We start from the raw sequence: 16,383 nt of genomic DNA, 5'->3' as shown, positions 1-16,383 counted from the left end.
ATCTCTATCTAACATAGTTACACATGTTTTGTTGCAAGAGCAGCTAAAATCTACTTGTTCAACAAAAATCCCCAACAAATGCAATTGTATTAACAAAGTCCCCATGTCGCACTTTTCCTCTCTAGACTTGCTCATCCTACACTCTTTCCATAAGTGAACAGCACCCTTAGGAGTAGCCAAAGCTAGGCTGAACCCGCCACTGCCATTTCCACCTGTGCGAGCTCAGATAAGTCACTCATTCCCCAGCAAGGAGGTGGTGGAGGTCCAGGGAGAGGCCTGGGGAGGAACGTCTGCTGCCATCCCCGATAATCACCTGGGGCTCTTCCTGCTGATTTGTGAGCACACCCCGCCTCCCACCCCCAACCCCAGCAGGCGGCACAATGCCAGGCACCTGACGGCAGGTGTGCACAAGGAAAATGAGGATGACACTGTTACCTGACCCCTGCAAATCCCAGGACAAAGTTGCCCCCAGGCATCTCTCCATGTGGAACAAGCACACACACCCAGTGACAGGGATGGAGTGATACCCCAGGACGCCAGAGCTCCCAGGGTGATGTGACATGTCTCCCTCGTGGCTCCTGGCTGGGTTGGAAACTCAGCCCATAGTCCCCTCCTGGGTCTGACAGAAAGCAGTGGAGATGGGGTCCAGAGCAGAGGGGATGCATCAAACAAGAGCACAGGCAGCCTGCACCACATCCTGAGAATCAACCACCCACGGCAATGAGAGCTGGTGTGGGGCAGTTCCAGGATGGGGACAAACAGCAGCTTTGCCCACACTGGGGGATGCAGGGAGTGCAGAAAATGAACGTGAGGTTGCAAACTCTTAAATCCTGGTGCAATTAATATTGCAAAAGGCTTACACAGGCTAGAGCCACTGAGTGGCCAAGAGGCAATAGAGTGGCCTGACACTCTTGGGCCACGCCAAAGTCATGGGCTTGGATGCCAGTGAGTGAGAGCCCAGTGTGTGTCAGGCTCCAGACTCCAGACAGCTCTACCCCTGCGCTCCTCACCAGGCCTTCTGGAGGGCTCACAGCCAGAGACATAGCTCCCACCGCCAGTGTGACTGTCCCCTGCATGTCCCTCCTGAGGCCCTCAGAGAACTCATCACAGGCCTTAGTGGCTGGGTCAGCCTCTGTATTTCACCTGTGGAGGCTATGGGTCTACCCTCCCCCAGAACGTAAGCTGCTGTGGGCAAAGACCTTGCCACCCCTTGTCCTCATGGGGCCCCAGATCCTAGCAGGGCACAAGGTGGCCCTCAAAGGTGCATTGTCATTGTTTGTCATCAAGCTGAGCTTCTTGTTTACAGAGGAGGAAACTGAAGCACAAAAACCATTTCATTAACTTGCCTGAGGTCACAGACCTCATAAAAGGCAGAGCTGGAGGGTGAGCCCCATAGGCCTGAGCCTGGGACCCTGCCCTCTGGAGCTTACAGCTACAGCAGCAAGGCCCAGTGGAATACAACATGCACACCATGTGTAATTTCACAGTTTTAGTAGCCACATTTTAAAAAGTAAAAAGAAGATGAAATTAATAATACATTTCATTTAGCCGAATATACACAAAATAGCATCATTTTGAAGTGAAATTCATGTGAAAGTTATCACTAAGATATTTTACAGTCCATTTTTTTCATACGTCTTCAAGCCCAGGAGTGCATTTATTTATTTATTTATTTATTTATTTATTTATTTATTTATTTATTTTGAGACAGAGTTTCGCTCTTGTCACCCAGGCTGGATTGCAATGGCGCGATATTGGCTCACTACAACCTCCACCTCCTGGGTTCAAGCAATTCTCCTGCCTCAGCCTCCCAAGTAGCTGGGATTATAGGCATGTGCCACCATGCCCAGCTAATTTTTGTATTTTTAATAGAGACGGAGTTTCGCCATGTTGGCCAGGCTGGTCTTGAACTCCTGACCTCAGGTGATCCACCCTCCTCGGCCTCCCAAAGTGCTGGGATTACAGGCGTGAGCCCCTGCGCCTGGCCAGGGTGTATTTTTCACTCACAGTCCATCTCAGGCCACAGGAGCCACACTGCAGTGCTCAATAGCCCCTACCAGTGAGTGGCTACTGGAATGGGACAGCTCAGCTCCAGGAGGTCCACTGGTGGCCTCAGGACAAGCGTATGAGTCACCTGGCATGAGGAAACTCATTCACAATCACAATGACCATGACTTCCACAAGTAACACCAGCAGCAGCGCCGACTGACAAACACCCACTGCACGCAGACGCCACTGAGCCTGTTTTGGTTTTGGTCTACATCCAAAACCAACCCCAAGAGATAGGGACATTCTCTTTATTTCACAAAAGAAGGAAGTGAAGTTCAGAAAGATGAAGGAACGAGCACTCGATCACAGAGCTAGCAGGGTGGAGTTCGGAAATTAAGTCAATAGCAGTGATTACTTACTGCACACCTGCTCTGTGCCAATGCCCAAGGCTGACAGAGGAGGGGAAGCCCCACAGGCAGGGTTCCTGCCCTCATAGTGCTTGATTCTAGCTTTTGGGGAGGGGAAATGAGAACAAAATCATTTCAGATCATGATGATTCTCAAAAGAAAACAGGGTATTGATGGGGACCAGGGGCACAGCCGCTATCTGGGACAGTCAAAGACCTCCCCAAGGAGGAGAAATTTAGGCTGAGACATTGTGATGGTTAATATTGAGTGTCAACTTGATTGGTGAAGGATGCAAAGTATTGTTCCTGGTGTGTCTGTGAGGGTGTTCCCAAAAGAGATTAACATTTGAGTCAGTGGACTGGGAGAGGCAGACCCACCTTCAATCTGGGTGGGCACCATCTAATCAGCTGCCAGCATGGCTAGAATAAAGCAGGCAGGAGAAGATGGAAGAGCAGACTTGCTGAGTCTTCCGGTCCCATCTTTCTCCCATGGTGGATGCTTCCTGCCCTCGGACATCAGACTGCAAGTTCTTCAGCTTTTGGACTCTTGGACCCACACCAGTGGTTTGCCAGGGGCTCTCGGGTCTTTGGCCACAGGCTGAAGGCTGTGCTGTTGGCTTCTGTACTTTTGAGGTTTTGGGATTCAGATTGATCCACCACTGGTTTCTTTGCTCCTCAACGTGCAGAGAGCCCATCGTAAGACTTTACCTTGTGATTGGTGAGTCAATTCTCCTTAATAAACTCCCTTTCATATACACATATATCCGATTAGTTCTGTCCCTCTAGAGAACCTTGACTAATACAGACATGAGGGGTGAAAAGAAGCCAGTCTGGGCCAGGGCAGGGATGAACATTCCAGGCAGCAAGCAGCTCACACAAGCGCTCTGAGCAGCAAGAATCCAGCATGTTTCTGCAACCGAAAGAAAGGCAGCCAGGGCTCCCTGCGCTGTGCCAGCTGCCTCTCTGGGGCACTCGGCTGGCCCCTGCATCGTCCCTCCTGCCTCGGGGCGCTCCCACACTCTTGCTTGGAAAATGAGAAGCCAACAACCATTCTGCAGGTTTCAAGGACAAGTCAAGGCTGCGAGCCCCCAGCACAGTGCTGATCATGAGAGGCTGAACTGATGCATTAGTGAGCAGGGGAGGAGAGGGTGTAAGAGCCTGCAGAACAGGACCTGGGCAGCCAAAGCCCTGGGAAGAAAATGTTAACACCCTGAGCACTGCTTCCAACACCAGCCATAAAGGTGAGAACAACCCCAATGTCCATCCACAGATGAATAGACCATTGTGTTATATACACACCATGGAATACTACTCAGCCATAAAGAAGAAAGAAGCACTGACACTTGCTACAACATGGGTGAACCTTGAAAATATCAGGCTAAGTGGAAGAAGCCAGCCACATACGATCTGGTTCTACGTCTATGAAATATCCAGAACAGGCAAATCCAAGGAGACAGAGGGCAGATGGATGGGTGCCAAGGCTGGGAGAGAGGAAGTGAGGAGTGACTGCCCATGGGCACAGGGTTTGTCTGGGAGTGAGGAAAATGTTTTGCAGCTACATTGAGGTGATAGTTGCACAACATTGTGAATGTAGTAAATGCCACTGAATTGTATAATTGAAAATGGTTAATTTAGAGTAAATGAATTTCACCTCAATTTTTTTAAGAAAAAGAAGGGGAAAAAGAATTGCTTCAATGGAAGACACAGGTTATGATCTCATTCAATACAGTCCCATGTCAGAACAAGCAGAGAGGGGCAACCAGCCACCAGATGCAACAGGACAGGGTGGGAGAAGACAGGAGACAGAAGCTCCCAGGGTAAAAGATAGTGGAAAGCTACTTACCAGCTCACTCCTTGCCTCCACTGTCAACTCCTTAGAGTCCTCACGGAAGGAAACCCCGTAGTGATGTGTCCCACCCCCTCCAGCGCTGACGAGGGACCCGGGGCCAGTCCAGGCTCCTGACTCAAAATGCAGCCAAGGGAGAAGCTCAGAGGCCAGCACACCGAGCCAGTGCCCCCCTCTGACCTGGCAGGCATAAGGGTATTTCTGCCACAATGAGCACCCGCTGGCAGTCCCTGGCTGGTGCACACAGAACCCCTTTCATTCCTTAAAGTGGCCCTTCAGCCAGTCTAAGCCACGGCGGGAGACAGGAGAGCAGGCAGCCTGTACCCGGGTCCTCCCAGGCCAGTTGGGAGTTTAAGGATGTGCAGTGGGTCCTGAGGATGCTTGCAGGCCCTGGAAAGGATAAAGGGGCCACCTCAGACCACACAGAGGGGAACAGGCTGACCTAACACAAGTGGGTGGTGGTGCCCAACAAAGGGACCCGCCAATGCAGCTGCTGTCCATGGCGTGATGTTAGACTAGGCCTTTCACCTCCGTTCTTTAATCTCATCCTCACAACCGAGGGATGTGCAGGGACCAGACTGGGGTGATCCCCATTTCCCAAATGAGGAACCTGAGTTGCAGAGGGTTCAGGGGGCTGCAGACAATAGCACAAGATTAGCTGGTAAATGGCAGAGCCGGTGCTCAAACCCAAGTCTGATGTCAAAGCCTTCTCTGCTAAATTATGATGCCAGTAACATTTGTTTTATTCCACAAAACTCCCACAAGACAGCACAGGGCATCAGTGAAGAATGTGGGCCGCACGTGAGGACGATAGAGAGTTCTAGAGGTGGACGGTAGCACTGGTTGCCCAACAGTGTGGATGTACTTCATGCCACTGAATTGCACACTTAGAAATGGTTAATATATTAACCATGATTAAATATTTTAATATATTTAGTATATTAACCATGATGAAAAAATATTTTAAAAAATGATCAGGTGCTAGGCTATCAAGGAATTGTCAACAAATTTTTGAAAATAGATATCACACATACCACATTCTCTTAAACATGGTAAAATTAAATTAGAAGCTAATAAAAATATAAATCTCCCTGCTCCTGTCCTCCCCTCCCCAAAAAAAGAACACTGGCTTCTTGGCTTCAAATCCCTGCTCTGGAACATACTCGCTTTATAATCCCTGGCGAGCTTCGGAGCCCCTCTGTGCACATCTATAAAATAGAAATGCAGGTGCGCGCCCTCCTCTGGGACTGAATGGGTTCAGTCAGACCAGGGACAGCACAGACCAGCGGGAGGCAAACTCCTCCTGGAAAAGGCCAGGGAGTAAATGTCTTTGGCTTCACAGATGTCTCCCCCAGCTGCTCAGTTCTGCCAGTCTGGCACAAATGCAGCCACAGACCATACATACACAAATGGGCGTGGCTGTGTTCTAATAAAACTTTATTTACAAAAGCCCCTGGCATAGATCCTGGCACTTGCTAAGTGCCATTCACACATGTTAACTGTCATAATGAAGAAAAACAGCCTTTCTGTCAATTCACCTCTACAGACTTATGAAAGGCATAAGACTTCGGGTTGCAGTTCTGAAAACCAATACTAACATCAAAGGCAGGAGGGAGCCCCCAGCCCCACTGGGGACCTGCCCCTCCCACACTCTGAGCTGCCCCTAGGTGCTTTCACCACAGGCCCGTTCTCCTCTACTTTCCAGTATGAGGTTGGTGCAAAAGTAATGGCAAAAACCGCGATTATTTTTGCATCTAACAGTGACCTCTGTGGCCACTCCCTGCAAGCATTCCTGCTTCCCACCTCCTATGGGAGGGGTTCCTAACTCAGCCCTTCACAGCATGAGGCCCCCAGAGCTCCTTCCCTGTCCCTGCCCCTCCCTGCTGATCCATGGCCCCCTGCACTGTCCACCTGGCCTCAGAAAAGAATGAGCAAAGAAAACACTTTCTGAAGGCATCCAGGGCTAGAGTCAGGATGCTGTGGTCCCACCAGTGGCCAGCCCTGGGGTCACTGTCTGAGCCTCCGCTTACAGCAACACCAATGGCCACTGTGGACACGATGGTGACATGCTTCCGTTAAAAGCACCAAGAAGGGGCCAGGTGCGGTGGCTCACGCCTGTAATCCCAGCACTTTGGGAGGCCGAGGCGGGCAAATCACCTGAGGTGAGGTCAGGAGTTTGAGACCAGCCTGGTTAACATGGTGAAACCCCATCTCTACTAAAAATAAAAAAAAATTAGCCAGGCATGATGGCAGGTGCCTGTAATCCCAGCTACTTGGGAGGCTGAGGCAGGAGAATCACTTGAACCCAGGAGGCGGATATTGCAGTGAGCCGAGATTGTGCCACTGCACTCCAGCCTGGGCAACAAGAAAGAAACTCTGTCAAAAAAAAAAAAAAAAAAAAAGCACCAAGAAGGCTTTCTGATTTATTCTCATGCCATCCCTGTTGGAAGGTCATTTTCCATTACAAGGGTCAGTGTGCTCCGTGGGGCAACACCTGAGGCCCGGAGTCAGGGAGCCCCACTTCTGAGTCCCCCAGTGTCCTGAGACTCGGCTCCCTCTCCGGTGTTCACGCAGACCTCACCCTGTGTGGTGCCGTGCAGCAAAGATGAGATAACCCGAGGCAGAAGAGGGAGGTTAAGTGATGATATTTCCTTATGTGGCCCTCATTCCCCTTATCCAGACAAAGGAAGTGAGTACAGGGGCTAAGTGACTTGCCCAAGGTCACACTGTCAGTAGGGTGGAAGCTGGTCCTCAACACAGTTCCACTGACCTAGCCTGGTCCCTCATACCGCTCGGCCCACCACAACGGTGGCCCGCTGCTCTGATCATTAGTTTCATCGTTAGCTAAAAAAGGACCCCAAATGTGGGTGTGGGAGTTTGCTCTGTGACAAAGCTAAATGAATAAATATTCTCATAGCTTCTTCATCATCATCACCCCTCATAAAGCTGCTACCTTTGCTCAGGGACCACACCTCTGATCCCCACACCAACCTAGCTAAAGTTACCACTGCCCCCTTTTATACAGGAAATGGAGTCTCAGAGAGGTTAATCCTCTTACCCAAGATCACACAATGATAAGGGATAAACTACAGGCGAGTCCAACTTCAGAAGCCCTGCAGGTTGATCCCATCGCCACTATGGGGAGAGGAGTGACCCAGGAGAACTGGGACACACTGCAGTCATCCTCAGACTCTCCAAGGGAAGCCCCCATTTAGTTAGAAAGCCCAGCAGGGAGGCACTTGCCCAATCACAGCTAAGTGAGGCAGGGCCTGAATGGGAACCCTGGCAGTCTGGCTCAGAGCCTGAAGAGAGGCAAGGTCCCACCCTCGAGGAGTTAAACAGATAGCCATAGCCTGCAGTGGCAATCGCTGCTGGCTTACACATTAGAAATTGTTCCCTCTGCCACTTGTCCCACAGCCCAATCCAGCCTTACACACCAAGAGAGTGGGGCCACAGTCCTGCCACTTCCTCATGCAGCCTTCCTGGCTGGGCCAAGGGGGGCCTGTCCCCCTCTCTCCCTGCACACGGCTCTCTGACAGCACGGGCAGTGTCTGTGTGGTCACCTCCCCAGGAAAACAGAGCCCCCACCAAACTGGGACCATCTCTCAGGCCACCTCACTGTGTCCCGTGTCCCCAGTCTCTAGTGGGCAAGATCTGCTTAAGGAAAAACTACACAAACAAATATCACACTGTATGTGTATTAAAAGTTCTGAGAACACAAATGAGAGAACCACACAGTCTTTCCGGCAGAGTCTGGGAAAATCACAATGATGGAACCTAAGAGCTGGGCTTAATCATGAATCGTTCTCCAGATACTCAAGGGAGGGGAGCATTGTTTTAGAGAGGGGGAAAAAACAGCATGTGGGGGAAAAACCCAAGTGTGAAGACATGTCTACACAACACAGAGGCAGCAGGCGTGGCTGAGACATCGTGGCAGGGAGAGGGGAGAGATGGGCCAGGGAAGCCAGGATGTGAGGAACTGGTGAGGTCCTGGGGGCGGTGGGGGTCATGGGTGGTTTGGGAAGGAGGAAAATGCCAGTCATCTCATGCATTGGGTCCACACTGTGATCCTTTGGGAGCTGCTTACAGCAAAAAGACTACACGTAAGAATTACCCCAGACTCTGGAGCGGAGATGTTCAGCATTACAGACCAGTACACACCTCAACAGCAACAAAAATCTTGCAACAAGCCACAAGCCTCCACTGTGTGCTACAACATCAGTCTCTGCAGAGCCGCAGGTCTCCAGGAGGGTGACAATGCCCTGCTAGGAAAGGATCCTAATTCCCCCACTCCATCCCCGAATGTGTCCCTCCTCCTTGCCCATCCCAGCTAGTGGAGCCACCACCCACCAGCCCAGGGTGCTACAGGAAGGGCCAACTCCTCCCATGGCCTCGCCCTCCACACCAGCGGGTTGCTCTGACTTAGGGGGGATGGCCCCGCTATGCCCAACATTCACTGTGGGTGGAGCCCTGGGAGAGGGGCTGAGGCTGCCCCTGCCCTCCTCCCCACCTCCTCCTCTGCTCTGGAAGGCAGAGGCCATCAGATGGTAACAGCATCCTGGGACAGCTCCACGGTCCAGGAAAGCTCAGGAGGGGCAAGGGGATCTCCCTGACCTTAGTCTACAAGGAGCTGGCCAGCTGAAGTTAGGGCGTTCCCGGAGAGAGCACAGCACTGGCAAAGGCCAAGGACAGTGTGCCTGCGAGTGTGCGCAGATGGGGCGGGCGGCGGAGGAGGGCTGGCGGTTAGATACAGTATCGCTGGAGCTCCGAGAGCCGGGCAGAGGCTGGCGGAGAGCCGAGGCTGGCCCAGCCTTCAGGAGACCGGCGAGCTGGGGTGTGTGGGAGCGGGATGCTTCTAAGGCGAAAAGAAGCGCCAGCCTCGTAAGCGGCCTCTATCTGGGCTGCCCAGGCCGGATCCTCAGGAGCCCACAGCAGGGGGGATGGAGCGAAGGACCGAGGGACTAGGAGGCGAGGCCGCAGCGCACTGACGCAGGCCAGCGAGGCCGCTGGCCCCGACGCAGGGCGCCCGGCAAGGTGTCTGGCACCACGGGAGTCAATCCTTGCGCGCCATCTCCGGAGGCCAGTGCGCCCAGGGCGCGCCGGCCCGGCAGGAGGGTGGGTGCCAGCCTTTCTTCCCATCTCTTCAGCCTCCTCCCCGGCGCCCACGTGGGCGGAGCAGCGCGAGGGTGTGCGTGGCAGGGGCCGCGGCGGCGTGTGCCGTGCGTGGGGTGGGGTGCGGGCTGGGCGGCCTCGCCTTCGGGTCCCCAGCCGCCGGGGCGCGGCCCCCAGCTCCATCTTCTTTGCCACCTGGGCGGGGATCTGGGTGACTGCGACCTACCCTGCGGAAGACACGGAGGGGACCGGCCGGCCACACCCCCCGCGCCACTCCGGCAGGCACCGGGTGGGTCCCCCTCCCGCTCCCTGGCTTGGGGGCGGAATCCGGAGAGGAGTGGAAATAGGGGTGGCGTGAAGGAGAGCTGGGGGCTGGGGGCGGGACCGGGAGGGGGTGTTGGGGGAAGCGACGCAGCGGCTGGGAGATTTTGCAAGGGGGTCTGAAGAGGAGTGGGGGATGGGTACGGAAGGGTGGGGGACCACTGAGGTGGGATGCGAGAGTGGAAGAGGGACCCAGAGGGGGCGCGATGGCCGGAGGAGGGGGAGATGGACGATGGGGCGGGGCGGCACCGGTCGCCGCGTCCCTCGCCGCCGGGTCCGCCCCTCGGTCGCCGGGTCCACGGGTTCCCTCTGGCCAGCGCGCGCCTCCCGCCCCCCGGCGCACCTGTACCCACCTGCTCGGCGCTCAGGCCCGAGCCGGGCAGCAGCAGCGGGCGTAGCGAGCGCAGCCCCGCGCCGCATCCTCCGGCCGCCCCCTCCCCGCTGCGAGCTTACGCCGCTGTCGCCGCCGCCACCGCCTTAAAAAGGACAAAACGGAACAGAAAATGAATGCATGCACAAAAAAATCGTAAAAAGCAATTGAGGAGGATGGCAGTCGCGCGCGCGGCTCGGCGGGGCGGGAGTCGAGAGGCCGCGGCACTGGTGGCCGCGATCGGGGCAGGCGGCCGGCGCGTGCCGCACGCGGGTGGCTGCAGCTCCCTCGGCCGCCGGCGCCCGGCTCAGGCACGGCCCCGCCCCTCCCCAGGGGAGCCCCTCCTATTGGCCTGTCTTCCTGCCAGTCAGGCAGGAGGGCAAGGCGCCCGCCCCGCCCCGCCCCCGCCCCCGCCCCGGGCAGATGCCGGGAGCGCTCCTGCCGCCGCGGGAGGGGGCGCTGAGCTGCTGGAGCGTGCGCACTGGGACAGCCGGCGGCCGGGGCAGGGCTGGGGTCCCGGCGCTGAGCACCCCCAGCCGCGCCGGGCACTCTGGCGCCTCACTGAGTCGGAGCAACCCCCGGCAGGAGCTTTCAGGCTCTGGTCAAGGCTCGGGCCCCGGGAAGCTATCCCTGCCCTCTGGGGCTCGAGCCTGGAGTGGGGCTTGCAGGTAAAGCGGGGCTGGGGCCGTCCCGGCCGTCAGTGGTCAGGAGGACGCAGCGACCCCGGAGATCCATGTCCCCCTCTGTACGGATGAGAGGTTTGAAGGTCAGAGGTTAAAGCGCGCGCTAAAGGCGGCAGAGCCAGCAAGCGGCAGAGCTGGGCGGATGCCAGCCTAGGGAGCCTCCCCCAACCAGCCCAGGCTGCCCCCAGCAAAGCCACATCACCAGGTCATAGCCAAATGAAAGATGTGCTGTCGAGCTGAGACTTGGGAGGGGCAGGACTCAGCTGGGCAAACACTCATTCATTCAGTGTCATTAGACAAATATTTATTGAGCACCTGCTGTGTGCCAGGTAGTCACTAAGATGTGGGGACACCACAGTGAACAGCAGAGAGGAAGCCGCTGCCCACCAGAGCTTACTTTCTAGCAAGGAGAAGGCAGGGAACAGCACCGACCAAAGGGAGCAGCATGGGGAAACACCCCGACTGCGGTGAACGGGACATGTTTGAGAATCTGATAAAAGTATCTGGGCCACAGAACGGTGAGAGAGAGCGTGTGGAAGATGGGGGGCGGGGGCACAGAGCGGCAGCGCTTGCAAGGTCTTGCAGGCTGGAGAGAGTTTGGAGACTGTCTCACCTGGAAGGTGATCCCATGGACCATTGTCAGATTGATATTTTTTAAAGTGCATCAGTCAGGATAAGCTATGTTAGCCACGGTAACGACCAAACCCAAATCTCCCTGGTGTGTCTTGCCCGCATCATACATCCTGCCTCAGTCAGTGGGGCTCTGTTCATCAGAGTGGTTGGGAGCCCAAGCTGCTGGGGCTGTCTCCCAGCCGAGCACCCACATGGTGCAGCAGTGTGAATGAAAGGTGACAATTATGCTGGCTTTGAAGGCTTCCGCCCCGAAGGGACTCTCATGACTTCTGCTCACGTTTCATTGGCCAGAGCAGGTCACACAGCCATGCCTAACTTCAGAAGAGGAGGAAGTACAGACCTCTAAAGTTCAGGGGGTCAGGAGGAACTAGGATATTTGTGAGCAGATGTGAGACTATCTTTAGCAGATGCCCTGGCTGCCCTTGGGGCACGGGCTGAAGTAGTCAAGAGTGGGGACAAGGAGGCAGTGTGGGGGCCTCCTTCACGCTGATACAGTGAAGTATCAGCGCATCAGAGCAATCTGGGTGCAGAATTGGCAGGACATGCTCATGGCTTGGACGTGGACAGGAGGGAGGGAGGGACAATCAGGGACAATGCCCAGGTATCGTGGGATGAATTGTGTTCCCCCCACCCCCCCCCAAAAAAAAAAACTCATATGTTGAAGTGCTCACTCCCAGGACCTCAGAATATGACCTTACTTGGAAATAGGGTCCTTGTAGATGTAATTAGCTAAGCTGAGGTCACAATGGAGTAGGTTGGATCCCTAATCCAGTCTGCCTTCTATCCTTATAAAAGGGGGAAATTGGATACAGAGACACAAGCAAGGGGAGCATGCCGTGTGATCATGAAGGCAGAGATCAGGTCGAGGCATCAGCTAGCCAAGGAAATGCCAAAGATGGTAGCAAACCCCCGGAAGCCATGAGAGGGGCCTGGGACAGATCCTTCCCCAGGGCTTCATAGGGAGCGTGGACCAGCTGACACCTGATCTCAGACTTCTAGCTTACAGAAGTGAGACAGTGCATTTCTGTTGTTTAAAAAGCCCAGCTGGTGGTACTTTGATACATGTGTATAGGTTAAGGGTTATGTCTGGCTGTGAGTAATCGGGATCACAACTAGACAGCGGCTTAAACAGATTTTTATTCTCTCTTAACAAGAAATCCAAAGGCAAGCTGTTCCTCACTTTATCCTCTCTCACTCCTTCACCCTCAGGATGTAATTTTCTTTTTCAAAATGTCTTCTATGTGGCAAGTTGGCTGCCTCTTCCCAGACATCTCATCACTATTCCAGTCAAGAAGGGGAAGAACAAAAGTCATACCCACACTAGGTCAGCTCCACTTCACCGCTTTCCTGAAAACTCTCCCCAGAGAACTCTGTTTTATCTCATTGGCTGGGACGGTGTCTCGTGGCCAGCCCTGGCTTCAGAGGAGGCTGGGATTATTATTATTATTATTTAAGATGGTATCTTGCTCTGTTGCCCAGTTTGGAGTGCAATGGCATGATCTCGGCTCATTGCAACCTCCGCCTCCCGGGTTCAAGCGATTCTCCTGCCTCAGCCTCTCAAGTAGCTGGGATTACAGGCCCACACCACCACACCCAGCTAATTTTTGTATTTTTAGTGGAGATGGAGTTTTGCCATGTTGGCCAAGCTGGTCTCGAACTCCAGACCTCAGGTGATCCACCTGCCTTGGCCTCCCAAACTGCTGGAATTACAGGCGTGACCTACCACGCCCGGCCAAGAATTTTTTTTTTTTTTAATTGAAGGTACATTGCTGCCTGAAATGAAGTCAGGGTTCCATTAGTGAGGAAAAGAAGAAGAATGACTTTTGAACAGGTAACTAGTGGTTAGTAGATCCAGATTTTGTAAAACCTGGAGCCTCTACAGTCCCCCTTAGGAAGAAGAATTTAAAAACCAAGACTTGGTACAAAAATGAAAACTTATTTAGAATAATAAATCACAACAAATTTTAAAATATTTTAAGTTGATAAATATCAAAAAATTGCAAAAACATTATAAAACTAATATAAAATTGTATTAATTGGATACCTGACATCCACATTTATAATATCTCTTTTTTACATTTTTTGCTTCTTCGTCATTTTTGATTACCTCTTTGGAAGCCAATGATTTTATAATATTTTTCCTGTGGAGAAACTAGATAATTCAGAGTACTCCTATAATGATGGGAACAAATTTTAACGTTGGTTGGAAAACTTTGTCAGCCTCATAACTCATTATTGGTAATGTCATGTAGTTTTTTGAGATTGTTTTCAAATTTGGAGAAAGGTCTATCATTCTTTCATAAATGAATGCTAATACTTGGAAGAATTCTATTTCTTCCAGATTTCTTATTGGGATGTTATTAATTTTCATGATGAAAAACAACTGAACAATTGAGAACCAGAACATGACTCGACTAACACCTCCTAAACCTCAGTGCTGGTGCCCATCACCTGGAGAGGCATAGGAGAAATGCAGATGCCCAGGCTCCTCCACATCCCACTGAATTGAAACCTCAGAGTAGCAGGGTCCAGGAATCAGTATTTTACTAAATGCCCCATGTGACTCCTGCTGAGCAGTCCTGGGCTATACAACACCCCCAGTTGCCTTGTGACTCTGAGGGTCTGCAAATCCAGACCTCTCCTGTTGGAAGAATTACATTTTCAACCCTTATGTCTCTTCCCCTTCCCATAGACTCCTGGTGCCAGGCACCATAGCACACATTGCCAGAGCCATGGCAAGGCGGGCACTCCTGGGAGCCATTAGCCTGTTCAGGGAGCAACAGCTTGACCCACACAGACTGGCTCAGACCTACATAAACACACCCCACTAAACCCAAACCAAGGCATCCCCAACTCAATCCCCCTTCATCTACATCCCCAAAATGCCCTTGGCCTCCCTAGCAGCTCCCAAGTGGGAGGAATTATGATGAGGGCGGCATAGGGAAAGAGACAGAGGGTGTTATGGGTTGGATTGTGTCCTCCAGAACTTGAGTGCTGAAGCCCTAACCCCCAGAAGCTCAGAATGTGACTGTATTTGGAGATTGGACCTTTAAAGAGGTCACTGAGCTTAAATAAGGTCTTTAGGGTGGGACCTAATGCAATATGCCTGGTGTCCTTATAAGAAAAGGTTAAGACACAGAAGGAAGCCCCTGTGGAAACACAGTGAAGAGATGGCCATCTGCAAGCCAAGGAAAGGGGACTTGGAGGACAAGGAGAGGGGACTGAGACCAACACCTTGGTCTCAGACTTGAAGTCTCCTGAACTGTGAAAAATAAGTTTCTGTTGTTAAAGCTCTTCAGTCTGTGGAACCCTGTCTTGGAAACCCTGGCAGCCAGCTTGGCCAGTTACAGCTAAAATATCTCGCTTTTGGAAAATATTTCCAAACGCATGACCACATGAACCCAGAGCTCAGGCTCTCCCAGGCCTTGGAAGGGTCTGTACTTAGCTTCACAAGGAATTCAACCCCACTGCCACCACATGGTCACTACATAACCTTCAGGACGACCTACAAGGCAGGGGGGCAGGTACCACCAAGATCTCCCTATTAGGGACAAGAGGCTGGGGCCCAGGGGCTCACTCACAGCAAGCAGCGTGGAAGCCACAAGTCTTTCGAAGCCAAAGCTGCTCTGCCCGCCCCGTGTGCCCTGAGTCCACACCTGGAAGTGGTAGGGAGGCAGGTTTCAGCTTCCTATAAAGATAAACGTTCTTATCAGAGGGGCTCCTCTCTGGGAAGCTGCGAGCACCCAACACCTGTGATGGGATGACCACTTGCAAAGATGCTGGAAAGAAACTTCAGTTACTGCTGCTCTTGCGGAGTAGAGTGTGGTCACCACCACCACTGCGGGGCTGGGCTGCCGGCGTTAAATTCCAGCTTTGCCAGGTACCCATGGTGACCTTAGGCAAGCAAGTGAACCTTTAGTTTTCTTATCTGTAAGCTTAATCTTCTAATCATAATAACTGCATAGGTTTGGGTGGGGATTCAGTGAGTGAATATATGTGACTCTGGGTTTGTTTCCTGGGCTGCCCTAATACATTATCACAGACTGGGAGGCCCTTAACAACAGACATTTATTTTCTCACAGTTATGCCTGGCCAGAGTCCACAGTCAGGGTGTTGGCAGGGCTGTGCTTCCCCTAGAGGCTCTAGGAGAGGATCCTTCTTGGCCTCTTCCAGCTCCTGGTGGCTCCAGGAGTTCCTTGGCTTGTGGCCGCATCACTCCAGTCTCTGCCTCTGTATTCACATGGCTTCCTCCTCTTTGTCTGAGCGTCTCTTATAAGGACACTTGTCATTGGATGGAGGATTCACCCAGATAACCCAGGAGGATCTCTTCTCAAGCTCCCTAACTTAATCATACCTGCAAAGACTTTTTTTCCAAATTGAGTTCCCATATCACAGTTTCCAGGATGTGGACATAACTTTAGTTATTATGAATTATACAGTTATTTATCTACAGCTGTGATAATTCTAAAGGAGGAAGAGAAGGTGGTAGGAGACCATGTAACGTGGAGATTGGCTTGGTCTGAGGGGCGGAGAGTCTTCCTTGAGGAGGTTAGCTTGAGTATTAGCTAGCTAGAAGAGGAGGAAGAGAAACAATGTCCCAGGGCCGGTGAACAGCAGCATAAAAGCCCAGAGTTTGGATTTGACCTTCCAGTTGAAAGGGAGCCATTGGGGGCTCTTGGGGCAGGGCGTGAGTGGCAGGATTAAAGGAGGCCTGTGAGCATGTGTGGAAGAGCAATCTGACCTCACCAGCCCCGTGGAAGTTCCCACCAAAACCGGTGCACATCTACTGTGCTGGCGTCTGCCTAGGCACCAGGAACACAGCAGGGAAACAGCTGTTTCTGCCCCCAAGGGCTCATGGGCCAGTGGGAGAGACAGAAGAGTACATGGATCATTATGATGGGGTAGCCCTGGACTATAAAAGTGCAGAGGAAGGGGCCAGGTGCAGTATCTCATGTCTATAATCCTAGTGCTTTGGGAGGCTGAGGCAGAAGGATCCCTTCAAACCAGGAGTTCAAGCCAGCCT

The 16,383-nt window shown here is 52.8% G+C and overlaps 1 protein-coding gene across 2 annotated transcripts in view; it reads right to left on the bottom strand.

Annotated features, from left to right (window-relative positions):
* JAKMIP1 (janus kinase and microtubule interacting protein 1) overlaps window positions 1-10,313 on the bottom strand; it is a 173,207-nt gene extending 162,894 nt beyond the window's left edge. For both annotated transcript variants that reach the window (XM_002814560.5, XM_054553696.2), the window contains exon 1: window positions 10,028-10,313. The gene's annotated coding sequence lies outside the window, so the exon portion shown is untranslated. The remainder of the gene's footprint in view (window positions 1-10,027) is intronic.
* Between the last annotated feature and the right edge of the window lie 6,070 nt (window positions 10,314-16,383).

Source organism: Pongo abelii, chromosome 3 (assembly GCF_028885655.2).
Source record: "Pongo abelii isolate AG06213 chromosome 3, NHGRI_mPonAbe1-v2.0_pri, whole genome shotgun sequence".
Taxonomy (NCBI): domain Eukaryota; kingdom Metazoa; phylum Chordata; class Mammalia; order Primates; family Hominidae; genus Pongo; species Pongo abelii.
Note: the sequence above shows the minus strand (reverse complement) of the source record. Positions and strands in the feature narration are given on the sequence as shown.